Source organism: Giraffa tippelskirchi, chromosome 12, assembly GCF_054371585.1.
Source record: "Giraffa tippelskirchi isolate mGirTip1 chromosome 12, T2T-mGirTip1v1.2.pri, whole genome shotgun sequence".
NCBI lineage: Eukaryota > Metazoa > Chordata > Mammalia > Artiodactyla > Giraffidae > Giraffa > Giraffa tippelskirchi.
The window spans coordinates 97418816-97445977 of NC_137286.1; the positions used below are offsets into that span (position 1 = coordinate 97418816).

A 27162-nucleotide genomic window follows, 5' to 3' on the forward strand; every position below is an offset into this window, starting at 1 on the left:
GGCATCACCGACTCAGTGGACATCAGCTTGAGTAACCTCCTGTGACAGAGAGGGAAGCCTGGTGTGCTGTGGTCCATGTGGTCGCAAAGAGTCGGACATGACTGAGCGACTGAACTGAACTAAAGCCACCAAATATCAGTTTAAATACCACTTAATCCAGAAAGTCCTCCTACTAACCACAAACAGAGCCTTTCTCCGAACTCTCATTACAACCTATCCACATCACCACAATCATTTCAGTATATCCCAGATGTTTACAAATTTCTTTCAAACCCTGACTTTACAGTAAGCTTTGTAAGCATAAGGACTATTTCTTATCTATCAACCTTATCCGGATTACTGGCACACTGACAAACCTATGCAAATTATTCAATATTTAACATGGAATGAAAAGATGGCAGGATGAGAGGGAGAGGGAGGGAAATAGGCTGGCAGGAGGACTTCACAATTCATGGTCCATCATCAGGTTTTAAGCCAGACTTTCTACTACCATAATCCACTTTTCTCTTTTGGCAATGAATTGCTCTTAATGCCACACAACTTTTAAAGCTCCAGAGATGATCACAAAGCCAAAGAAAATGTTTCCTCATTCTTGTTTATAACCCTTGGTCGCCTTACTTTTTCTTCTTATATCACTTAGAAAATATGTAAGGTTTCACAGGTAAAATTTGGGAGACATTATTGTCTAAGTAAGAGGCTAAGTATTCTACACACTATTTTTAGTTATTAAAATCAGGCTTAAATATATTTTCACTTCCAGATTCTATTTTCAAGTGAAATCAGTTACAACATCTTCCTTTGAAAAAGAATGTTCGAAATAATATCACCAAAAAACAGTAGAGTGGGCAGCTATGCCCTCCTAAAATAAAAAAGAGAGAGAGAGAAACAAACAAACATACTAATAATCTGGAAAAACTGGCACATTAACTTCTGAAAATTTCTGAAATAAAGTAAAAAATGTACAACAACCTAAGGAAAACTTGATTAAAAAGAAGCTATTGTTTTGTGATGAAAAGCACTTATCCCACCTTCAATCCTCCTCAGCCCAGACTTCAATAGTCACAAGGACTCCAGCCTGCACAATGATGAAGGTTGCTAGTTCCAATAGGAGCACTAAGGACCTTATTCTCAAAGAACTGTGAGTCTAAACCTGACTGGCAGCTCCCTCAAGGATAGACCCGAAGAATTCTCTTTGCTTTACCCAACTCATAACCTCCCAAGAGCTAGGACACTTTTGCTAAAAGCATTTAAAGTCACACATATTACCTGCAGCAGTCTGGAGCAAGACAACACTTGACACAAGCAACAGACAGATCTAGAAGCCTGGGAAGGAAGATATGGGGAAAGGGAAAGAAGGCAATTGTGGGTATACAGTACATACTGGGTAATCTAGAAAGCCACATGTACGCCCAGAGCAGGTCACACATTCAGAAATGGCTTACAAAGACTTTAAGATTTCATTTGTAGCTGACCTTTAGGTTCTACACTAGTAGAAGTAAAAGCTATGGCAGAGGTGTAAACAGCCTAAGTATTGAAGAAATCTCCAGGACAAAGCAAAATATAAGGAAGATAATTATCTTTTTCTTAATAGCACTAACAACCCACAACATTAACTACAAACACGAGAGAGTAAGGAAAAGAATTCAATTTTCAGTTTCCACTTAACAATATTCAAAACGCCCAATTTTCAAAAAAAAAATTATGAGACACACTAAGTAACTGGAAAGAAAGGCCTATCAAAAGAAAAAAAATAATTTTCTCTTCAAAACCTGATACCTACTTTTATCTTATCTCCATCCTCTATTCTGTCTTTCAGCTTAAGTTTTGTTTTCTATTAGTATACAGATGTCTTCTACTCTTGGCCAATCAAATTACTTTTAGATATTATAAAGCTCTTGAATCAATGTTTTCTAACAATTGATCTTTAGTATAAAGCTATGCTCAGTCACGTCAGTCACGTTTGACTCTGTGACCCCATGGTCTGTAGCCCACCAGGCTCCTTCTGTCCATGAGATTTCCCAGGCAAGAACACTAGAGTGGGCTGCCATTTACCCCTGCAAGGGATCTTTCCAACCCAGGGATTGAACCTGCATCTCCTGCATTGGCAGGTGGATTATTTACCACTGAGCTACCTGGGAAGCCCCATACATGTATGTAATTTTACAAAGAAACAAAAAAGTAAAAAACAAGATAATGAAGAACCATCATTTTATGAAGATGTTATATCTTTTGAGTAATTAAAGCCTCATTTAATTAAAGTCTCATTTATTCTCATAACACTAAGATGAGAACCTTAAACAAGGAAGCTGAGGTGAGCATAAGTTAAGTAAGCTTCCCAATGTTCCTAAGCCAGTGTCAGCATCAGAATTCTTCTCTTTTCAATACCATAAAGAATTAAGAAGTATATCATTACCAGACAGATCATCCACAATACATAAATATGTATTTCCACCAGTGATCTACCCTTCTAGATATAGTGTTACATATTAGCATGTATAATAAATGACTTTTAGGAAAATGTTCGGTAAATAACAGAAAAGCACTTTACAATCTGGACATGAACACAATCAAAATTAATGATCCTATAGCCAACAAACCAAGACAAGAAAAATAGAAAAAAAAAATTGTTTTTTCCTGTTTCTTTCCCACCAGGCCTCTCTACGAGTAATTTGTATTGACGGTCTTTCTGTGGTATAGAACTAACTATACCCAAGAGTACAACAATTGTTGCTACAAATACTATCCATAAAAACTCTAGGGAAGGAAGGAAAAAACAAAGGGAATGACTATCAGAGGGTAAGTGCCTTCTATAAGTATATATTAAACAACATGCACTTTATTTAAAGCAGTACAACCATTTTTTATAATTGTTTTTTAATAATTTTTTATAATTGTTTTATAAGATTACACAGGCAAATATGACAAATACATTGAGGCAGTAGGAGCCACTTGATGTTTGAAGGAAAACTAAATCTGTCAACTGCCAAACTACAATATGCTTTTAAATTCTAATTCTCAGCCAAACACTTAAAACACTAATGTATTTCATAAACAAAAAACAAAGTAAAGACTTCTGCAGACAAATAAAAGCTGAGAATCTGTTGCCCACAGACCTTTACTATAAAAAAACGTTAAGGTAAGTTCTCTCAACAGAAGGAAAACGATACCAGATGGAAATTTGAAATAACACAAACAAACTGAATAGAGGCAGAATTGTTAAGACTGTTGTTAAATACAAAAGACTTTCTTTTTTCTCATTTTGAAAACTCTTTAAAAGAAAACTATCTAAAGCAAAAAATAATAATGCATTAAGGGATTTATGACACATGAAAGGAAAACCAATGACAGAAAGATTACAAATGATAAGAAAGGAGAAATGTAAGTACACTTTTAAAAGATATTCATACCTTATACTTGAAGTAGTATATTACTTGAAGGTAAACGGATCACAGCCTTGTCTAACTCAATGAAACTAAGCCATGCCGTGTGGGGCCACCCAAGACAGACGGGTCACAGTGGAGAGGTCTGACAGAATGTGGTCCACTGGAGAAGGCAATGGCAAACCACTTCAGTATTCTTGCCTTGAGAACCCCATGAACAGTGTGAAAAGGCAAAATGATAGATAATGAAAGAGGAATTCCCCAGGTCAGTATGTGCCCAATATGCTACTGGAGATCAGTGGAGAAATACCTCCAGAAAGAATGAAGGGATGGAGCCAAAGCAAAAACAATACCCAGGTGTGGATGTGACTAGTGATAGAAGAAAGGTCTGATGCTGTAAAGAGCAATATTGCATAGAAACCTGGAATGTTAGGTCCATGAATCAAGGCAAATTGGAAGTGGTCAAACAGGAGATGGCAAGAGTGAACGTCAGCATTCTAGCAATCAGCGAACTAACATGGACAGGAATGGGTGAATTTAACTCAGATGACCGTTATATCTACTACTGTGGGCAGGAATACCTTAGAAGAAATGGAGTACCCATCATGGTCAACAAAAGAGTCTGAAATGCAGTACTTGGATGCAATCTCAAAAACGACAGAATGATCTCTGTTCATTTCAAAGGCAAACCATTCAATATCACGGTAATCCAAGCCTATGCCCCAACCAGTAATGCTGAAGAAGCTGAAGTTGAATGGTTCTATGAAGACCTAAAGTTGAACCGTTCTATGAATACCTACAAAAACTTTTATAACTAAAATCCCAAAAAGATGTCCTTCTCATCACAAGGGACTGGAATGCAAAAGTAGGAATTCAATAAACACCTGGAGTAACAGGCAAATTTGGTCTTGGGAGTACAAAATGAAGCACGGCAAAGGCTAATGGAGTTTTGCCAAGAGAAGGCACTGGTCATAGCAAACACCCTCTTCCAACAACGCAAGAGAAGACTCTACACATAGACATCACCAGATGGTCAACACCGAAATCAGATTGATTGTATTCTTTGCAGCCAAAGATGGAGAAGCTCTATACAGTCAGCAAAAACAAGACCGGGAGCTGACTGTGGCTCAGATCATGAACTCCTTATTGCCAAATTCAGACTTAATTGAAGAAAGTAGGGAAAATCACTAGACCATTCAGGTATGACCAAAATCAAATCCCTTATGATTATACAGTGGAAGTGAGAAATAAATTTAAGGGACTAGATCTGATAGACAGAGTGCCTGAAGATCTATGGATGGAGGTTCGTGACATTGTACAGGAGACAGGGATCAAGACCATCCCCGTGGAAAAGAAACGAAAAAAAGCAAAATGGCTGTCTGAGGAGGCCTTACAAATAGCTGTGAAAAGAAGAGAAGTGAAAAGCAAAGGAGAAAAGGAAAGATATTCTCATTTGAATGCAGAGTTCCAAAGAATAGCAAGGAGAGATAAGACAGCCTTCCTCAGTGATCAATACAAAGAAACAGAGGAAAACAACAGAATGGGAAAGACTAGAGAACTCTTCAAGAAAATTAGAAATACCAAGGGAACATTCCATGCAAAGATGGACTCGATAAAGGACAGAAATGGTATGGACCTAACAGAAGCAGAAGATATTAAGAAAACTAGACAAAAAAGATCTTCATGACCCAGATAACCATGATGGTGTGATCACTCACCTAGAGCCAGACATCCTGGAATGCAAAGTCAAGTGGGCCTTAGGAAGCATCACTACCAACAAAGCTAGTGGAGGTGATGGAATTCCAGTTGAGCTATTTCAAATCCTGAAAGATGATGCTGTGAAAGTGCTGCACTCAATATGTCAGCAAATTTGGAAAACTCAGCAGTGGCCACAGGACTGGAAAAGATCAGTTTTCATCCCAATCCCAAAGAAAAGCAATGCCAAAGAATGCTCAAATTACTGGACAATTGCATTCATCTCACATGCTAGTAATTCTCCAAGCCAGGCTTTAGCAATATGTCAACCGTGAATCTCCAGATGTTCAAGATGGACTTAGAAACGGCAGAGGAACCAGAGACCAAATTGCCAACATCAGCTGGATCATCAAAAAAGCAAGAGAGTTCCAGAAAAACATCTTTTCTGCTTTATTGACAATGCCAAAGCCTTAGACTGTGTGGGTCACAATAAACTGTGGAAAATTCTTCAAGAGATGGGCATACCAGACCACCTGACTGGCCTCTTGAGAAACCTGTATGCAGGCCAGGAAGCAACAGTTAGAACTTGACATGGAACAATAGACTGGTTCCAAATAGGAAAAGGAGTATATCAAGGCTGTATATTGTCACCCTGCTTATTTAACTTCTATGCAGAGTACATCATGAGAAACGCTGGGCTGGAAGAAACACAAGCTGGAATCCAGATTGCCGGGAGAAATATCAATCACCTAAGATATGCAGATGACACCACCCTTATGGCAGAAAGTGAAGAAGAACTAAAGAGCTTCTTGCTGAAACTGAAAGAGGAGAGTGAAAAAGTTGGCTTAAAGCTCAACATTCAGACAACTAAGATCATGGCATCTGGTCCCATCACTTCATGGGTAATAGATGGGGAAATAATGGAAACAGTGTCAGATTTTATTTTTTTGGGCTCCAAAATCACTGCAGATGGTGACTGCAGCCATGAAATTAAAAGATGCTTACTTCTTGGAAGGAAAGTTATGACTAACCAAGACAGCATATTTAAAAGCAGAGACATTACTTTGCCTACAAAGGTCCGTCTAGTCAAGGCTATGGTTTTTCCAGTAGTCATGTATGGATGTGAGAGTTGGACTGTGAAGAAAGCTGAGAGCTGAAGAATTGATGCTTTTGAACTGTGGTGTTGGAGAAGACTCTTGAGAGTCCCTTGGACTGTAAAAAGATCCAACCAGTCCATCCTAAAGGAGATCAGTCCTGGGTGTTCATTGGAAGGACTGATGTTGAAGCTGAAACTCCAATACTTTGGCCACCTCATGCGAAGAGTTGACTCATTGGAAAAGACTCTGATGGTGGGAAGGACTGGGGGCAGAAGGAGAAGGGGACAACGGAGGATGAGATGGCTGGATGGCATCACCGACTCAATGGACATGGGTTTGGGTAGATTCCGGGAATTGGTTATGGACAGGGAGGCCTGGCGTGCTGCGATTCATGGGGTCACAGAGAGTTGGACACGAATGAGTGACTGAACTGAACTGTGCGAAGAACCAACTCACTGGAAAAGAAGCTGATATTGGGAAGGACTGAGGACAGGAGACGGGCAAAAGAGAATAAGACGTTTAGTTGGCATCACTGGATCAAAGGACATGAGTTTGAGCAAACTCCCAGGAGACAGTGAAGGACAAGAAGCCTGGCTTGTTGCAGTTCATGGGGTCAAAAAGAGTAGGACATGGCTTAACAAAAACAACAACTGTATCATTTAATATGACATAGTTCTTACAGAGTAGTATGATGCTTTATTTCACATAAAAGAAATCTGAAAACTAGTGCTGAAAAATAGTAAAAAGTACTTATAAACACTGTTTGTTTTCTTTGGGTATTTATTTTTTAAGGATTTCTAGCATCAAATAAAGAAACCAAGAAATAAACAGCTGAAATCATATCACAAAAATAAACACCAACATTTTAAAGTAAATTTTGTACCTATAACACGAATGCAATAAAACTTCAATTTGTAGCAGAAAAATCAAAACATTTGAATAAAAAGGAATAGGAAACAATCATTTTTGTGTTCCATTATCACTTTTCTTAACATCTTTAAATTTTCTTGGAATTCTAGAACTTTGTAAAATTCATTAGTTACATATCCTATAGGGTTCATTTTACAAAAACAAAGTAAAACAAACAAAAACCATCATTACAGTGTATTACTTCAAGTCATGGGTTATCAGTATTCAGCTACTACTTAGAATACTCTAAGTAACACAACCTTGAACTCCTCAAGATTTCAACCTCTCTCTTGCTAATTTCTTGCCCAAGGAAATAGCACAGAATCTCTATCATGTATGACAAATAAAAACAATGAAGAAAAAATTAACTAAACCTAAGGGCTGACATTCAGGTGAAACAGAAAACATTTATTCATAAAACACATTCCTCAGAACTTCAACGTCTTGGAAAAAGACTATCATACATTCTGCAACACATCACGAATTTAAAAAAAAAAACAAAAAAAACTATCTCCCTAAAATAAAATTAACTGCTCTCTTAGCTCAGTCATAAACCCTTGATGCCTTCACATTACCTTTGCCTCTTCTGCTTTTTTCATGTCAAGCCCTAGTATTTCCTCCTTATGCATACCTCAGACTCAGACCTCCTTAATTTTTACTAGCTCTCACACAAGGTATTTTCAAAATCACTTTTTTGCCTTCTCGCAGTATCTTCCTACCTCAAGTCACCACTGCCAAATTAATCTTTCTACAACAGCCCTTAGATCTTAATAATCAGTTTCTCAACAACCTTTTTATGAAATGAATTTTTATTCCTTTACTATCTGAATATCTAAGTTATCCAAATTTATTAGCAGAAATCCTTCTCACAGAAGTACTGATCAGGCACAAGCTGGTAAAATGGAAGACAGCTAGAGCCCTGCTTTTAAATCAAAGCTCTGCTAAAACCTATGGGCAAAAGTATACTTCATTTAGTATGGTAGGTACATCAGGGTATTTCTCTTCCGAACCTCAGTTTACACTTCTTTATATATAAGGGAATAGACGAAAATTCTACAATTTGTAGATCTTTCAGTTCTAGGATACAATGTACTACAATCTCTAATTTGGAAGACAACTGTGATGTATGCAACAGCTATGGTATCTATCATAAAACAAGGAAAGAATTTAGAATCTAAAGGCCAAAGTGGGTAAAGTCATTTTTAAAGACTGCAAGTAAAGCAATGAATGAATTCCAAAGGTTGCCTGATGAAATAAAAGCTAAAGAGATGATTCACTAAGTCAAAACTTCTGTTTGAAAGATATAAAAAATATGTGATTAGAATAATAAATATTGAACTTTGATTCCTACAATTCACAGAAGTTGCATGAGATAAAAAGTTTTTCAGCAGTAACAACCCAGACAGGAATGTGACTTCCCAAAGGGCTGTTTGTATGCTAATAAGAAGGAATTCCTCCTTTAAAAGGCTTTCAATAGAAAGCAACAAAAACATAAAAAATAAATGAATCAAACATTTAAATTAAGAGGTTGAGAAAAAAACTCAAAAGCAAGTAAATTATGACAAAAGAAATTATAAATGGTAAAGAACTCATTTCATGGGTTGAGTTCAATTCAGTTCAGTCGCTCAGGGTTCCCTGTCCATCACCAACTCCCAGAGCGCACTCAAACTCAGGTCCATTGAGTCAGTGATGCCATCGAACCATCTCATCCTCTGTCATCCCCATCTCTCGCCTCCTATCTTTCCCAGCATCAAGATCTTTTCTAGTGAGCCAGTTCTAGGCATCAGGTAGCCAAAGTACTGGAGTTTCAGCTTCAGCATCAGTCCTTCCGATGAATATTCAGAACTGATTTCCTTTAGGATGGACTGGTTGGATCTCCTTGCAGTCCAAGGGACTCTTCAAGAGTCTTCTCCAACACCACAATTCAAAAGCATCAATTTTTTGGCACTCACCTTTCTTTATACTCCAACTATCACAACCATACATGACTACTGGAAAAACCATAGCCTGACTAGATAGACCTTTCTTGGCAAAGTAATGTCTGCTTTTTATTATGCTATCTAGGTTGATCATGGCTTTCCTTCCGAGGACCAAGAGTTTTTTAATTTCATGGCTGAAGTCACCATCTGCAGTGATTTTGGAGCCCCCAAATTAAACTCAATCATTGTTTCTATTGTTTTCCCATCTATTTGCCATGAAGTTACAGGACCAGATGCCACGATCTTAGTTTTCTGAATGTTGATTTTTAAGCCAAAATTTTCACTCTCCTCTTTCACTTTCATTAAGAGACTCTTTAGTTCTTCACTTTCCACCATAAGGGTGGTGTCATATGCATATCTGAGGTTACTGATATTTCTCCTATCAATCTTGATTCCAGCTTGTACTTCTTCCAGCCCAGCGTTTCCATGGTGTACTCTGCACATAAGTTAAATAAACAGGGTGACAATATGCAGGCTTTACATACTCCTTTCCCGATTTGGAACCAGTCTGTTATTCCATGTCCAGTTCTACATGTTGCTTCTTGACCTGCATACAGATTTCTCAGGAGGCAGGTCAGGTGGTCTAGTATTCCCATCTCCTTAAGAATTTTCCACAGTTTGTTGGGATCCACACAGTCAAAGGCTTTGGCATAGTCAATAAAGAAGAAATAGATGTTTTTCTGGAACACTCTTGCTTTTTTGATGATCCAATGGATGCTGGCAATTTGATTTCTGTTTCCTCTGCCTTTCCTAATCCATCTTGAACATCGGGAAGTTCATGGTTTATGTACTGTTGAATCTTGGCTTGGAGAATTTTGAGCATTACTTTGCTAGTGTGTGATATGAGTGCAACTGTGAGGTAGTTTGAACATGCTTTGGCATTGCCTTTCTTTGGGGTTGGAATGAAAACTGACCTTTTCCAGTCCTGTGGCCAATCCTGAGTTTTCCAAATTTGCTGGGATATTGAGTGCAGCACTTTCACTGCATCATCTTTTAGGATTTGAAATAGCTCAACAGGAATTCCATCACCTCCATTAGCTTTGTTCATAGTGACGCTTCTGAAGGCCCTTTGACTTCCCATTCCAGGACGTCTGACTCGAGGTGAGTGATCACACCATCGTGGTTATCTGGGTCATGAAGATCTTTTTTGTATAGGTCTTCTGTGTATTCTTGCCACTTCTTCTTAATATCTTCTTCTTCTGTTAGATCCATACCATTTCTGTCCTTTATTGAGCCCATCTTTTCATGGAATGTTCCCTTGGTATCTCTAATTTTCTTGAAGAGATCTCTAGCCTTTCCCATTCTATTGTTTTCCTCTCTTTCTTTGCATTGATCACTGAGGAAGGCTTTCTTATCTCTCCTTGCTATTCTTTGGAACTCTGCATTCAAACGGGTATATCTTTCCTTTTCTCCTTTGCCTTGAGCTTTTCTTCTTTTCTCAGCTATTTGTAAGGCCTCATCAGACAACCATTTAGCCTTTTTGCATTTATTCTTCTTGGGGATGGTCTTGATCGCTGCCTCCTGTACAAGGTCACGAACCTCCGTCCATAGTTCTTCAGGCACTCTGTCTATCAGATCTAGTCCCTTGAATCTATTTGTCAGTTCTACTGTATAATCATAAAGGATTTGCTTTAGCTCATACCTGAATGGTCTGTTGGTTTTCCCCACTTTCTTCAATTTAAGTCTGAATTTGGAAATAAGGAGTTCATGATCTGAGCCACAGTCAGATCCTGGTCTTGTTTTTGCTGACTATATAGAGCTTCTTCATCCTTGGCTGAGAAGAGTGTAATCAATCTGATTTTGATTTTGACCATCTGGTGATGTCCATGTGTAGAGTCTTATCTTGTGTTGTTGGAAGAGGGTGTTTGCTATGACCAGTGCCTTCTCTTGGCAAAACTCTGTTAGCCTTTGCCCTGCTTCGTTTTGTACTCCAAGGCCAAATTTGCCTGTTACTGCAGGTATTTCTTGACTTCCTACTTTTGCATTCCAGTCCCCTATGATGAAAAGGACTTTTCTTTGGGGTGTTAGTTCTAGAAGGTCTTGTAGGTCTTCATAGAACCATTCAACTTCAGCTTCTTCAGCATACTGGTTGGGCCACAGACTTGGATCACTGTGATATTGAATGGTTTGCTTTGGAAATGACCAGAGATCATTCTATCGTCTTTGAGTTTGCATGCAATTACAGCATTTCAGACTCTTCTGTTGACTATGATGGCTACTTCATTTCTTCTAAGGGATTCTTGCCCACAGTTGCAGATATAACGGTCATCTGAGTTAAATTCACCCATCCCAGTCCATTTCAGTAAGCTGATTCCTAAAATGTTGATGTTCACTCTTGCCATCTCCTGTTTGACCACTTCCAATTTACCTTGATTCATGGACCTAACATTCCAGGTTCCTATGCCATATTGCTCTTTACAGCATTGGACTTCACTTCCATCACCAGTCACGTCCACAACTGAACGTTGTTTTTGCTTTGGCTCCATCTCTTCATTCTTCTGGAGTTATTTCTCCACTGATCTCCAGGGGCATTTGGGCACCTACTGACCTAGGGCATTCATCTTTCACTGCCCTGTCTTTTTGCCTTTTCATACTGCTTATGGGGTTCTCAAGGCAAGAATACTGAAGTGGTTTGCCATTCCCTTCTTTCATGGGTTAGAAAACAGAAAAATCATCGATTTGGTAAATAAATCCATAATATGATTCATAGGAGAAAATGAGTAATATAGTAATACACAATCCTCAAACAAAAAGAGAACAGACTCTGAAAATTAAAATTTAAAAGAAAGCTACATTAAAACAGTAAACTTTTTTCTCAAGATACAAATGTTCCAGCTATGTTAATAAATTTACATGGAGAGAAAAGGAATAAAAATGTTTCTAAAACTGTAACTGAGTTGTGGGCAATCTTTTCACCTTTACATATTTTTGATTCTATATATTTTCTAATTAGAAAATCTTTTATTTTTACAATCAGAAAAAAAATATAAGCTGAGGAGAGGGCAGTAATAACTCTAAGTATCAGTATTTGTATATAAACACTAGACCATAAGCTCCCTGAAGACAGGGTTCACATTTGTCTTATTAACCAAACCATGAGCAGCACCTATACAGTATGCACTGTAATATCTGAAACTATTATGTACCTACTAAACAAGCATTTAATTAGTTCTGTGATATCAGTACATTTAAAATGAGATTTAAAATAGTACTTACATTTTTATAATTTTCAACTTTATAGTTCTTTGGCCTTTTTGATCAAAGAATTCCTTCCAATTCTCCCATGAAAATGAGGTATCCCTTATATACAGAATTAGGAGCAATCCTAATGCCATTCAACTTTCCACCTCCAGTTCCACTGCATAATATCCTAAGTCGCTCAGTCGTGTCCGACTCTTTGCAACCCCATGGACTGTAGCCTACCAGGCTCCTCTCTCCACGGGATTGTCCAGGCAAGACTACTGGAATGGGTTGCTATTTCCTTCTCCAGGGGATGTTTCTGACCCAGGGATCAAACCCGTGTCTCCCGCATTGTAGGCAGATGCTTTACCATCTGAGCCACTGGGTAAGTCACCATAATATCCTAAGCAGTCCCTTCCTTATACAATTTCTCTCCATCCCCTAACATGTCAATTTATCAAATTCCAATCAGAATATAAAATAAAAGCTAATTAAAGGAAGGTGATGCAGTCCAAGGAGATATTGATTAAGGATGCCACTTAACCAAGAAGAAAAGGAACAATTCACTAACACAAGGCTAAAAAACCACTGCTCTGTTTTTATATGCTATGTAAAAAGTGGTTTTCACTGACCCACAGTTGATCATGACACAAATCCTTGCAGTTGGGCCAACTTGGCACCAAAGCCTGACTCTGAAGCTCACTGAATTCATGGCTTGGCCAGTAAATTCTTGATATAACACCACCTACCTCACAGGTACATTTGATGATTAAAGAAGCTATTCCATGTAAGGACCCAAAAGTGACCAGGCACACAAAAAATGCTAATTTCCCTTATTTTTCCAGGATGAGATGGGCAGCCAGAACAAAGTAAGGAAGGAAAAGGAAACTTACCGGTTTACATGGGAACAATACTCATGACATTAACTTCATTAGCATCATGTGCTAATCAACAGATCTAAATGACAAGTGATTAATACCATTACAAGATAAAACTGCAATATTATTTAAAAAGACAAAATTACCAAAAACTTTTAGAGACGGTAAAATATAATAAAGGAAGTGTTAGTTTTGCTGTTTAGAAAATACAAACACACATTTCATACATGGGCATAAAAACTAATAATTTCCCTTGTAAATACAATAGCATAATTGTGAAGGATTAAGTAAAACATCTCCTAACCTAAAATGAATAATCCTTAAAATGAAGATACATACCTAAACTCAGCTTCCATAAATATTTGTTAGAAATCCTAAGGAGTATTAAGAGCAGCATTTAGTTCATGCAGGAATTCCCAACTATGGGTAATTGCTGTAGTTTTCCTTGATCAACAGATTAAACTACGTACAGAAGTCACTACCAAAACAATTTTTACCTGAAATACAGTTTGCATTTTATGTCATATTTACATCAACTAACGTAATACATATGTGTATGTATACTTCAAACAGTTGTTTTTACTCTTTGAAAATTAAATCAAGAGAAATAATCCATGTAGTTTCAGCGTGTGGTAGTCAATCACTTATTGATATTGAAAGGAATCAGTATATGCCATCTCCAAAAATGCCATTTTGGCAAAAGAGTTATTTAAAGCTGAAGGCAATTAAGAGTCAACAGATACAGAAAGAGTTCTCCACGATTATCCCCTTATCTGTCTGGAAGCTGGGCATAAGTTTCCCACTGTGAAAGTGCCGTAAATATCCCACCTCTTCAGTGCTACCATGAGAGAGCAACCCTGTCACTGAAGATGGAGAGCAGCCCCAGGATGAGTCTGCATATCCTAAACTATACTGAAATAACCCTTACCTTCCATTAGTTATCCCATACACGTCCTAGTCACTTCCCCACAAAGGATTCCTTGGAGTCCATGCCCTCTTTCCTTTGTTAAAAAAGGGTATATTAGCTCTTTGGATGTCACTTTTTTTCCGTGAATTGTTCTCAACCATAGATGTCCCTGTAGACCATTCCCTGTACTGGGTTATCCCCATCAGCACTAAATAACACATTAAAAACACAATAAATACTACCTAAAAGTGTGTTTAGGGAATAATGCAATAAAAACTACCTCTTCTTAACAAAATAAAAATCAGACTCTACCTCACTCTTCAGTCTATTTCTCTACTTTTATTTCTTGAATCCTCCTCATCCTCAGGACTTACAAAATTTGAACTGTCACTGCTGCTGCTGCTGCTGCTAAGTCACTTCAGTCGTGTCCGACTCTGTGCGACCCCATAGACGGCAGCCCACCAGACTCCTCCATCCCTGGGATTCTTCAGGCAAGAACACTGGAGTGGGTTGCCATTTCCTTCTCCAATGCATGAAAGTGAAAAGTGAAAGTGAAGTCGCTCAATCGTGTCCGACTCTTAGCGACCCCATGGACTGCAGCCTACCAGGCTCCTCTGTCTATGGGATTTCCCAGGCACTAGTCCCAATATTTGTGACTCTTCTCTGTCCATTCTAAGTAGACATTCAAACTCACAGCTTTTAATACCAACTAGGTACTCAGTTCAGTTCAGTCGCTCAGTCATGTCCAATTCTTTGTGACTTTAAGGACTGTAGCACGCCAGGCTTCCCTGTCCATCACCAACACCTGGAGCTTGCTCAAACTCATGTCCAGAGTCAGTGATGCCATCCAACCATCTCATCCTCTGTCTTCTCCTTAGCCTCCTGCCTTCAATCTTTCCCAGCATCAGAGTCTTTTCCAATGAGCCAGTTTTTCGCATCAGGTGGCCAAAGTATTGGAGCTTTAGCTTCAGCATCATCCTTCCAATCAATATTTAGGACTGATTTCCTTAAGGACTGACTGGTTTGATCTCCTAGAAGTCCAAAGAGTCCGAGACTCTCAAGGGTCTTCTCCAACACCGCAGCTCAAAAGCACCAGTTCTTTGGCGCCCAGCCTTCTTTATGGTCCAACTCTCACATTCATACATGACAACTAGAAAAATCATAGCTTTGACTGGACGGACCTATGTCAGCAAACTAATGTCTCTCTTTTTTAATAGCTGTCTAGGTTGGTCATAGCTTTTCTTCCAAGGAGCAAGTACCCTTTAATTTCATGGCTGCAGTCACGATCTGCAGTGATTTTGGAATCCAAGAAAAGAAAGTCTTTCACTATTTCCATTGTTTCCCCATCTATCTGCCATGAAGAGATGGGACCAGATACCATGATCTTCATTTTTGGAACGTTGAGTTTTAAGCCAGCTTTTTCACTCTTCTCTTTCACTTTCATCAAGAGGCTCTTTAGTTCCTCTTCACTTTCTTCCATGAGGTTGATGTCATCTGCATATCTGAAGTTATTGATATTTATCCCGGCAATCTTGATACCAGCTTGTGCTTCATCCAGCCCAGCATTTCGCATGATGTACTCTGCATATAAATTAAATAAGCAGGGTGACAATACAGAGCTGTGACGTAGTCCTTTCCCAACTTGGAACCAGTCTGTTATTCCATGTCCAGTTCTAACTGTTGCTTCTTGAACAACTTACAGATTTCTCAGGAGGCAGTTAAGGTGGTCTGGTATTCCCAACTCTTAAAGAATTTCCCACAGTTTGTTGTGATCCACATAGTCAAAGGGTTAGCGTGGTCAGTAAAGCAGAAGTAGACGTTTTTCTGGAATTCTCTTCCTTTTTCTATGACCCAGCAGATGTTGGCAATTTCATCTCTGGTTCCTCTGCCTTTTCTAAATCCAGCTTGAACATCTGGAACTTCTCGGTTCACATACTGTTGAAGCGTGGCTTGGAGAATTTTGAGCATTGCTTTGCTAGCGTGTGAGATGAGTGCAACTGTGCAGTAGTTTGAACTGTATTTGGCATTGCCTTTCTTTGGGATTAGAATGAAAACTGACCTTTTCCAGTCCTGTGGCTACTGCTGAGTTTTCCAAATTTGCTTGCATAACTAGATACTACTGACTCACAAATGTATAGCTTCAGCTAAGACCATTTGCAGCTTCATATATCCAACTGATTTCTTGACATCTCCTCTCCAATGTATAATAAACATCCAAAATTTAAGGGGACCAAGATCAAACTCCCAATCTTCTCCCCACTGCACCCACTTATTAGATTCTCTAGTAAAGTTCCCAGTCTCAATCGATGGCAACTCTCTCTTCTTCCATTTAGCAAAAACCAAAAGTTCCAGAGTCATCCTTGACTCCTCTCTTTGTCACATGCTCACATCCAAATGTCCAGCAAATACAGTCAGCTGTGCCCTCACAATATATCTAGAATCTGATCAATTCTTGCTGCATATATTGCTATCACCATGATCTGAACAGTATCTAGCTCTTGTCAGGGTTACTGAAAGAACTTCCTCCTCTACAGTTTCTCTTTATTCATCCTCACAACCTAGAACTTATTCTCAACACTGGTTCTAATGTGAGTGCTAAGCATATCATGTCTCTCTGCTCAAACACTCAAATGGCTTCCCAACTCAGTTCCAATACGGTTCAAACTCGTATGCCACTCTACATAATCTGCCCCATTCTCCACCTCTCAGATCAAATCTACCACACTCATTTCTGTTCCAACCATACTATTGTCTTGACAATCTCCACATATTCATGACTATCTGCTGTTCCCTCTGCCTACCAAGGTCTTCCCCAGATATCCACATGGCTCTTTCCCTTCAGGTCTCTCTTCAGACATCACTTAATAAAAGAGGGCTTTCATAAACTACTTTACTTAGAAGAGTTAGCACCCCAGAACCCCCTCTATCCTTATTTCTCACATTATTTTCTCCACAGAAAGTTAGAATTATATGTACTATGTATTTTCAGTTCAGTTCAGTCACTCAGTTATGTCCGATTCTTTGCGACCCCATGGACTGCAGCAGGCCAGGTTTCCTTGTCCATCACCAACTCCCAGAGCTTGCTCAAACTCATGTCCACTGAGTCAATGATTCCATCCAACCATCTCATCCTCTGTCATTCCCTTCTCCTCCTGCCTTCAATCTTTCCCAGCATCAGGGTCTTTTCAAATGAGTTGGTTATTTGTATCAGGTGGCCAAAATTTTGGAGTATCAGCTTCAGCATCAGTCCTTCCAATGAATATTCAGTACTGATTTCCTTTAGGATTGACTGGTTTTATCTCCTGGCAGTCCAAAGGACTCTCAAAGAGACTTCTCCAACACCACATTTCATTTTTTTCTTTTTTTTAAATTTATTTTATTTGGAGGCTAATTACTTTACAATATTGTGGTGGTTTTTGCCATACATTCACATGAATCAGCCATGGGTATACATGTGTTCCGCATCCCGACATCCAACACCACATTTCAAAAGCATCAATTCTTTGGTGCTCAGCTTTCTTTATGGTCCAATTTAGTGTGTTTATTTCATACTACCTGTCCCTAGAACGTCACCAGTATGAGACCATAGACTTCTCTCTGCTTTGTACACTGCTATATGCTAGCACCTGGCACCCACATGCCATTCAATAGATACTGGCTGAATAAATGAATTCAGCTGTTCAGCAAAATTTATGGAGACCAACCCCACTGTCCATCCCCTGAGAACTAGAAAAAAAATGGACAAAATATAAAAACAATATTTGAAGACATCAGAATCTCTGCAGACAATGAGGAATTCCCAAGCCAGATTTAGAGAGGAAGAAAGCTCTGAGAAGTAAATAATTTCAGTATTAAAGCTATTTTTCCCCTGAAGCCAAATGGCCACTGCAAAAGCAATATGTGAAAGGCTGAGAACCTGAACATAAATTTTCACCTACCTCTGTAAATAGTGAGACAAAAACTATGGTTCAGAATCTTACAAGGGAAGAATCTTTACAAACAAGGACCTCTTGCTTGCTACCATGAAGAGCTACTAACCAGGGGTAAGGTGGAAAAAAAAAAAAAATAGCCCACACATGCCAAGTAAAAGAAGTCCGTCACAAAAGACCACCTATTGTATGATTACACTTAGACAAGGCAAATCCACAGGGACAAACAGTAGATCAGCGGTTGTCAAAGATGGAGAGATGGGAAATTGGGAGGTAAACAGTTTCTTTTTGGGGTGATAGAAATATTCTGGGATTAGACAGTGGTAACAGTCATACAGCACTGTAAATATACTAAAAGCCACTGAACTGTATCCTTTAAAATGGTTATAGTTAATTGCTTAATGTGAGTTTTATACCAATTTTAAAAAGAAAGAAACAGAAAAGCCCTTGCAGAGATGAAGCACAAATTCAAACCATCTCAACTCCCGACTGGATCATGACAATCTGAGACTGCAAGGGTCTCAAGCCTGGGTGCTTGCCTAAACCAAAAGTAACCCCTGGAGGATGACAAAAGCACACAAAGCCTCAAATCAGCTCCACAACTTTTTATGTACTTTATTCAGACCTTACACAAAAATAGCCAGTCATAAGAAAAGATGGGAATGAAAGCCAAGAAAAATAAGAGACATATATGAAGCAAATATATTTTTGTTTTCAGGGCCTAAGCCATGTCCAGCTCTCTTGTGATACCATGGACTCTAGCCCACTAGGTTCCTCTGTCCTTGGGATTCCCAGGAAAGAATACTGGAGTGGGTGGCCATTTTCTTCTCCAGAAAATCTTCCCGACCCAGGGATCTAACCCAAGGCTCCTGTATTATAGGTGCATTCTTTACTGCTGAGCCACCTGGGAAGCAAAGACGTGGATGACTAGATAATGGAGTTTTGAGGCTCATAATTTAAACCAGTTTTAACTAATGTGTTCAAGGAAATAAGCAAAGGATTTAGGATTTCAGCAGTTAATTGGAAACTATAAGACTATAACATGTACTTTCTAGAACTGAAAAATAAAACAACTGAATTTAATAACTTAACAGTGAGTCTTATAGCTTACTACAAACAGCTGAAGAAAGAATTAGTGAACTGGAACATGCTTGCAAAAAATACAGATATATACACAGAGTAAAATAAGGATTAAAATAGATGAGTCGGGGGGAGGATATGAAATGCAATCAATAGATCTACTATATGGATAATTAGATCTCCAGTCAGACAGGTGGCACTATTTAAACACTCAAAGGTAGAGGAATTTTCAAAGCTATTTAAAGAAATTAAGCCATAGGTTTAAGAATCACTTCTAACATTCAGTTCACTAAGGAAATCACACCTGTGCACATCAGAGAAAAGGTGTCAAAAATATACAAAGAAATATCTTAAAAAGTAACCAGAAGAAGCACATTACCTTCAAAGAGGTAGCAAGATACTGTTTTAAAACTGAAATAACAAAAAATCAGAAGTCATTTTATCTTCAAAGTGAGGAGAGAAAAAAACTACCAATTTTTATCTATATCCAGAAATACATCGTGATGCCGGGACAGACTGAAGGCAGGAGAAGGGGGTGACAGAGGATTATATGGTTGGATCGCATCATCGACTGAATGAACATGAGTCTGAGCAAACTCTGGGAGATAGTGAAGGACTGGGAAGCCTAGCGTGTTCCAGTCCACAGCGTTGCAAAGAGTCGGACATGACTGAGCAACTGAACAACAAGAAATACATTCTTCAAAAATGAAGTGAAACTAAAACATTTTCATACACACATAGGCGACAGAAGAATTACAACTAAGGAAAAGGGTAAAAATATGGGTAAATAGAAATAAATATTTATTATATATACATCAATAACAACAAAGTCAAAAAAGGCTTAAAAGATACAAAAGATTAAAATAAAAAAAAAAAAGCTTTAAAGTTGGGAGAGAGATAAAAAGAATGGATTTTATTTCACCCTTTAATAAATCAAAGATATACATTATAGTATCTAGTATAACTACTGAAAGATAGCGAAATAATACACTTCTAAAACTTAACAGAGGGGGTGAAATAATTTTAAAAAGTAAATCTAAAAGTCAAGAAATATGAGGAAAACATGCTAAACAGGCAAGAAAAATAGAAAGCTAAGAGTAATATGATATGATTAAAGCCAATTACATCAGTAGTTACCTTACATGTAGAGAGATTAAACACTCCGATTTAAAGACAAGGATTGTCAAACTGGATATATTTTTAAGAACAAAACACTCAACTAGATGCAGCTTACAAAAACTGAAAAAATATATCTTAAACATGAGGAAACAGCACAGAACAAAACCTGTGGGAGATATGAAATGGTGCCTGTATTCCAGAAGTTTAAAATGTGAACAAGATAATTGATAAACACAAAACAAAGTGTAAGGCAATCATGCACACACGTTTTAAGAAGTATAACTCTTTCACATTCCTGTTGTTTCCCTGGCTAACTTATTCTCTAGTTTTCATCACGTCACTTCCCTCAGAAAGCTTTCTTTGATTCTCTTTAACTAGGTTAGCTGAGTTAAGTGTTCCTGGTAGGTACTTCAAAACTAACTGTAATTATCTATCACAACAATTATCACAGTGTAGACTGACTGACTCTTTCATAGTCTGTCTCTTCCACTAGAAAACAAATTCTGTAAGATCAAGAACCCAGAATCGACTGGGTCAAGAACTATGAAAGGTCTGAGAATTTGCCCTATTTGCAAGCTAACAAATTAGCCTGCCCATTTCATAAATGCTGGCAAAAGACGGAGGCTACTGGGTCAGAGACAGGGAATTCTATTACTCAAGCAGAGCAGGCAGTATGAGCTTCAGGTTTGCATTGGTTTGCTCTGCCCTCCAAAGTCCCATAAAGCTGATGCAGAGAGAAACCCAGGCAGTTGCTGCACACATAGAAACTCCAATCTTTCACTGGGGTTGCTAGCAAGCCTGACTAACCTTTGCCTTAGAGGGAGACATCTTTATTATTATGGTTAGGAAAAGAATCTGCCTTGTGTCCTAAATATCTCCATCAAGTATGTTTTCCATACAAAAACCCATGAAAAGAATGAAAAGATTCAAAGATTCAAAAATTATTGAAAAAAAAACTATGATACAACATATGCCCCCCAAAATGGAGAACTGTCTTCCAAAATATAGTTCACTATTTTATCTACAATAATTAACTGCCTGACACATAAATGGTAATCAGTAGTAGCAGAATGCATGACAGATATATAATAAGTGAAGTAATGAAAAACTGGGAAAAATAATAGCTGTCATGATAAAACATTAAATCATTTTGAATTCTCAAGCTTTCTTAAAATAAAGACATTAGCTCTATTTTGATTCTACCATGTGTGTAACTGCATTATGTCAACTGCAAAGTCACACAGTTCGTTCCATTACTCCCTTTTCAGATGAGCAATTTCTAGGCAAGCACTGGTTATTCTAATTTCTATTTACTGTCGATCTTCAACCAGATAATACCTTTATGATGTTATGTACCCACTTGGAATGTCATGACCATTTTGTTCAATGATAAGACTTGCTGAAATAAATAAGCTAAATGGAAATCAAAGAAACGCACTGATAATTTCGGCAGAGGCAAAAATATAGAGATATCCCTAACGAACAAGAACTGCTTCCCAAATGGGACATTATGGACCTAAAAGGCATTAATGAAACAAAAAACTATACAAGTTCAGTTCAGTTCAGTCACTCAGTCGTGTCCGAATCTTTGCGACCCCATGAATTGCAGCACGCCAGGCCTATCTGTCCATCACCAACTCCCAGAGTCTACCCAAACCCATGTCCATCGAGTCGGTGATGCCATCCAACCATCTCATCCTCTGTCATCCCATTCTCCTCCTGCCCCCAACCCCAATCCTATCCAGCATTAGGGTCTTTTCCAATGAGTCACGTCTTCGCATGAGGTGGCCAAAGTATTGGAGTTTCAGCTTCAACATCAGTCCTTCCAATGAACACACAGGATTGATCTCCTTTAGGATGGACTGATTGGATCTCCTTGCAGTCCAAGGGACTCTCAAGAGTCTTCTCCAACACCACACTTCAAAAGCATCAATTCTTCAGTGCTCAGCTTTCTTCACCATCCAACTCTCACACCCATACATGACCACTGGAAAAACCATAGCCTTGACTAGACGGACTTTTGTGGGCAAAGTAATGTCTCTGCTTTTAAATATGCTATCTAGGTTGGTCATAACCTTCCTTCCAAGGAGTAAGCGTCTTTTAATTTCATGGCTGCAGTCACCATCAGCAGTGAATCTGGAGCCCAAAATAATAAAGTCTGACACTGTTTCCCCTGTTTCCCCATCTATTTCCCATGAAGTGATGGGACCAGATTCCATGATCTTAGTTTTCTGAACGTTGAGCTTTAAGCCAACTTTTATACTCTCCTCTTTCACTTTCTGTCATAAGGGTGGTGTCATCTGCAAATCTGAGGTGATTGATAATTCTCCCGGCAATCTTGATTCCAGCTTGTGCTTCTTCCAGCCCAGCGTTTCTCATGATGTACTCTGCATGTAAGTTAAATAAGCAGGGTGACAATATACAGCCTTGACGTACTCCTTTTCCTTTTTTGAACCAGTTTGTTGTTCCATGTCCCGTTCTAACTGTTGCTTCCTGATCTGCATACAGGTTTCTCAAGAGGACACAACAAAGCATGTAGTGACGTATCCAAGTCCAGCTGCCTGCTCTTTCGTTGCAGCATTTTGTTTTTGTGTGGGTGCTTTTATTTCCTTTTTCATCTCAGCAAAGTATTTCAAATATCCTGCAATTCACAAAAGATTTGACTAAACTTATGACCTAGGATAGAAGATAAAGCATGCTCCTAAGTCTAAATCAGACCAAACTTCTTTTTATTTTAAATTAGTTTATTTATCTATTTTTTAACTTTACAATATTGTATTTGTTTTGCCATACATTGACATGAATCCACCGTGGGTGTACATGTTTTCCCCTTCCAGAACCCCCCTCCAACCACCCTCCCCATCCCATCCTTCCGGGTCATCCCGGTGCACCAGCCCCGAGCGCCCTGTATCATGCATCGAACCTGGACTGGCGGTTCGTTTCACATATGATAATTTACATGCTTCAATGCCATTCTCCCATATCCTCCCACCCTCACCCTCTCCCATAGACTCCATAATACTGTTCTGTTTATCTGTGTCTCTTCTGATGTCTCGCATACAGGGTTATCTTTACCGATTAACTAAATACCATATATATGAGTTAGTATACTGTATTGGTGTTTTTCTTTCTGGCTTACTTCACTCTGTATAATAAATAAAATGTATATGGATGAAAATTTTAGGGTGTCATATTCCTGAACCATACAGGAACACACAATCACAAACTTGGTGGAATTAAAATCATTTACAGATTATGAACCCAAACATAATAATTTACTAACCCTCTTTCTCCTTTTTATCTTGAAATCAAATTTGTGTACTCTTTAAGACAGTTGCTTAGCTTTTGGTAAGCGGTGGTGAAGAGGAGTGCTAATCACCTGGCTCATCTTCTTTTTACCAATTACATATCTATTGTAAAAAGCATATACCAGAATTTTCTTTTCTTCCCCAAAATATAATCTCAATCATGTACAGTTAGGTTTTTTTTTTGGGGGGGTGAGGGGAGGAGGTGGCATGTACCACCTCCTCATGGCATGCCAGAGTTCCCCACCCAGGGATGCAACCTGTGTTCCATGCAGCGGAAATAGAGGCCTTAACCACTGGGCTTCCAGGTAAGTCCTCAGTCATGTACTATTACACACGCTCCACTACGACTTATTAACATCTCAATTTTTTTCTACCATCTTTGTGTTTTCTATTGTTGAAATAAGTTTCTAGGTCCAGGATGGAGTAGTTTCTGCCCACTGCCGCATCAGCAAACCAAACTTTGGTGTTCCCGATAGATGTTACCCTTGCCCCAAATAGCAGTATATCCAGTCAATTGAACCCCAAATGCAAAGACAAGTCTGGACTCTATACTTCTTTCCTTGTTCCTCAGTCTTTCTAAATAATGATAGCTATGCATCCCCAGCAATCATGCTTTGTTTCTACACTGCAGCTCCCAGTTCTCGATAAAAATCCCTCTGGTCCAAAATCCCTCTGGAGAGTTCCACAGCTGTGAGGCCTCTGAACTTACTTCCTCAACAATGCACTGCTTTCTTTTGAATAAAGAACAATAAAACCATTACAAAGTTGTTTTAGTTTTGTCATTTGACACTATCTATCCAAGGTTTTCTATGAATCATTTTTCTCCTTTCTTGCTGTTTTTGGACTGAGCTGTTCAGTCTTAATACATTGCACTGTGATCAGAAAATGCTCTTTTTATTATCTCCATTCTTTGTAAGTCAGAGTAACTTTGTTGGCCTCTGGTTTTTCCAGTGGTCATGTATGGATGTGAGAGTTGGACTATAAAGAAAGCTGAGCGCCGAAGAATTGATGCTTTTGAACTGTGGTGTTGGAGAAGACTCTTGAGAGTCCCTTGGACTGCAAGGAGATCCAACCATACCCTCCTAAAAGGGATCAGTCCTGGGGGTTCGTTGGAAGGATTGATGTTGAAGCTGTTCCAATACTTTGGCCACCTCATGCAAAGAGCTGACTCATTGGACAGGACTCTGATGCTGGGAAGGATTGGAGGTGGGAAGAGAAGGGGACGACAGAGGATGAGATGGCTGGATGGCATCACGGACTAGATAGACATAAGTTTGGGTAAACTCTGGGAGTTGGTGATGGACAGGGAGGCCTGGCGTGCTGCGATTCATGGGGTCGCAAAGAGTCGGGCATGACTGAGAGACTGAACTGACCTGACCTGTTCAAAATTCATTAACATTATGTGTGTGCTTAAAAAGAAAACATAGTACCTTAATGTCAGGGCTTAGAATTTGCTATAATCAAGATCCATTCTTGATCATATCTTAAGGTAGTCTACATACTTGCTAATTTTTCATGAATATTATCTATCTTGGATGAAGAGGGAAGTGTTAAAGTCTCTGATTATTAATATGTCTCTTTCTCCCTGAACATATTGTGTGTGTGCGCGCGTGTGCTCAGTCATATCCGACTCTTTGGAGCCCCATGGACTACAGCCCACCAGGCTCCTCTGCCCATGGAATTTTCCAGGCAAGAATATTTGGAGTAGGGTGCTATTTTCTACTCCAGGGGATCTTCCCAACCCAGGGATCAAAACAGTGTCTCTTGCATCTCCTGTACTGGCAGGCAGATTCTTTACCACTAGCGCCACCTGGGAAGCCCAAACATATTGTAGCTTCTGCTGACAGCTGACAGGAGATAATTCTGTGATTTACAATAAGGAATTTATACACTTGACCCTTTAACAACACAATGGTTATGGGAGCCAATGTGTCATGCAGTTGAAAATCCACATATAATTTAATAGTCAGTCCACTGTATCCCTGGATCCTCTCTAACCAAGGTTCTGTATTTTGAGCTTCAACTAATCTCACAGTGTACCATTACACTCTTTCCTATTGAAAAACAAATTCAAGTCTAAGTGAATCCATGTAACTCAAATCATGTAGTTCAAGAGTCAACTACTTTCTGTCTTCATTCCCAACAGGGAGCTCCCAAAACTTGACATTTTCTAAAAGAAGAGAGCAATAAATACCTTTTGTCATGTTAAGAAGGTGATATGGGGAAAGCCTCTAGGTAACCTAAAGTGGGGGACTGGTTGCCAGGGGAACCAACCACAGATCAGAAGCGTGGAGGTTAAATTCAATCACCAGTGGCTAAAGATTTCATCAATCATGCCTCTGTAATAAAGGGTCCATAAAAACCAAAACAACGGGGTTTGAGAATTTCTGAGTTGATAAACACCTGGCAATTCAGAGGAGTGATGCAAAGAGCACAGAAACTGCACACCACTTTCTCCAAACTTGGCCCTACACATCTCTTCAATCTAGGAATTTGTGAGCTTCTCTAATAAACCAGTAATCTAGTATGTAAAATGCTTCTCTGAGTTGTGTGAGCAAGCTTCTCTAGCAAATTAAGCAAACCTAAGGAAGGACTTTGTTAGAACCTCTAATCTTACAGTCAGCTAACAGATAGATACAAGGGACACCTGGTCTTACAAGTAGCATGAGGGGGGAAGGACAGCAGTCTTGTAAAACTGAGCCCTTAACCTATGGGACCTGATAGTACTATCTCCAAGTAAACAATCAGAATTAACTGCTTGATGGTATGGGGGGTGGGAACTACATCAGAATTGGTATTAGAATCTGAACTGGTGTCAGAATGTAAGCTCATGACAGAAGTGGGATTTGCTAGAATGGCCTAGTTCAGGGAAATGTGGCTTTAGGAAGAGAAAGGATGAAAGTGATTCTGATGGACAATTTATGATTCTTGGGTGGCCACATGGTCAGCCATGAAATGGAGCAGAAGCTGTTCTGTAATTACTAACGGAAAAAGTTACCAAAGGATTTGAGAGACAGATCCAACTTCCTAGGAGCTGGTTCACGGGATGCATAAGGAAATATAAACTAATAAGAAAAAGATGAAATATATAATTTCTTGGTTATCATTATCTATAACAGCTAAAACAAAATTAGGAGTGCCGAGTTGGACACTGACAGACCAAGTTCAGATTTTTCCACCTGGGCACAGGCCTCAAATCTGCTGCCAAAGGGAAAAATTATGCAAGGCATCAGAAAGCATCCCTAAGACCTCTGGTCACCACGAAGAAAAGGTGGTAGAGTGTGAAGGATTTGTTTAATTTTGTAGATCAGTATCATCAGGTTCCTAAGGAAACTGTACTGAAATGCATCATGAGAGTGACTAATTTAGGAGGAGTCTCTCTGGTTGTGAATGATGAAGAGTAAAAGAGCATCACTACAGAAAAATCACAGGCTTGTGATCCAGATAGGAGCTTATTCCTGAGAAAACAGCCAGTATGGAAGACTGGATTTTTTAAAAAGCCACTGTAAGGTCTGATTCCCCTGAGTAAGGGGGATTGTCCATCACCATCCATAAATGTTAAGCAGAACACCCCAGATGAAACAGCTGATATAATTTTCAGGCAACCCATGTTGGACTGGCCTATAGGGATACTCATCCGCTGAATATACCCATTATGAATATCATCATAAATGCCTTTCTTTGTTAAGGGGCCCCTTCCA

General features: G+C 38.9%; 1 protein-coding gene across 4 annotated transcripts in view; it reads right to left on the reverse strand.

Moving 5' to 3' along the window:
• The window catches only part of NBEA (neurobeachin), a 650396-nt gene that overhangs the window by 586352 nt on the left and 36882 nt on the right, over positions 1-27162 (reverse strand). The gene's annotated exons all lie outside the window — the stretch shown is intronic.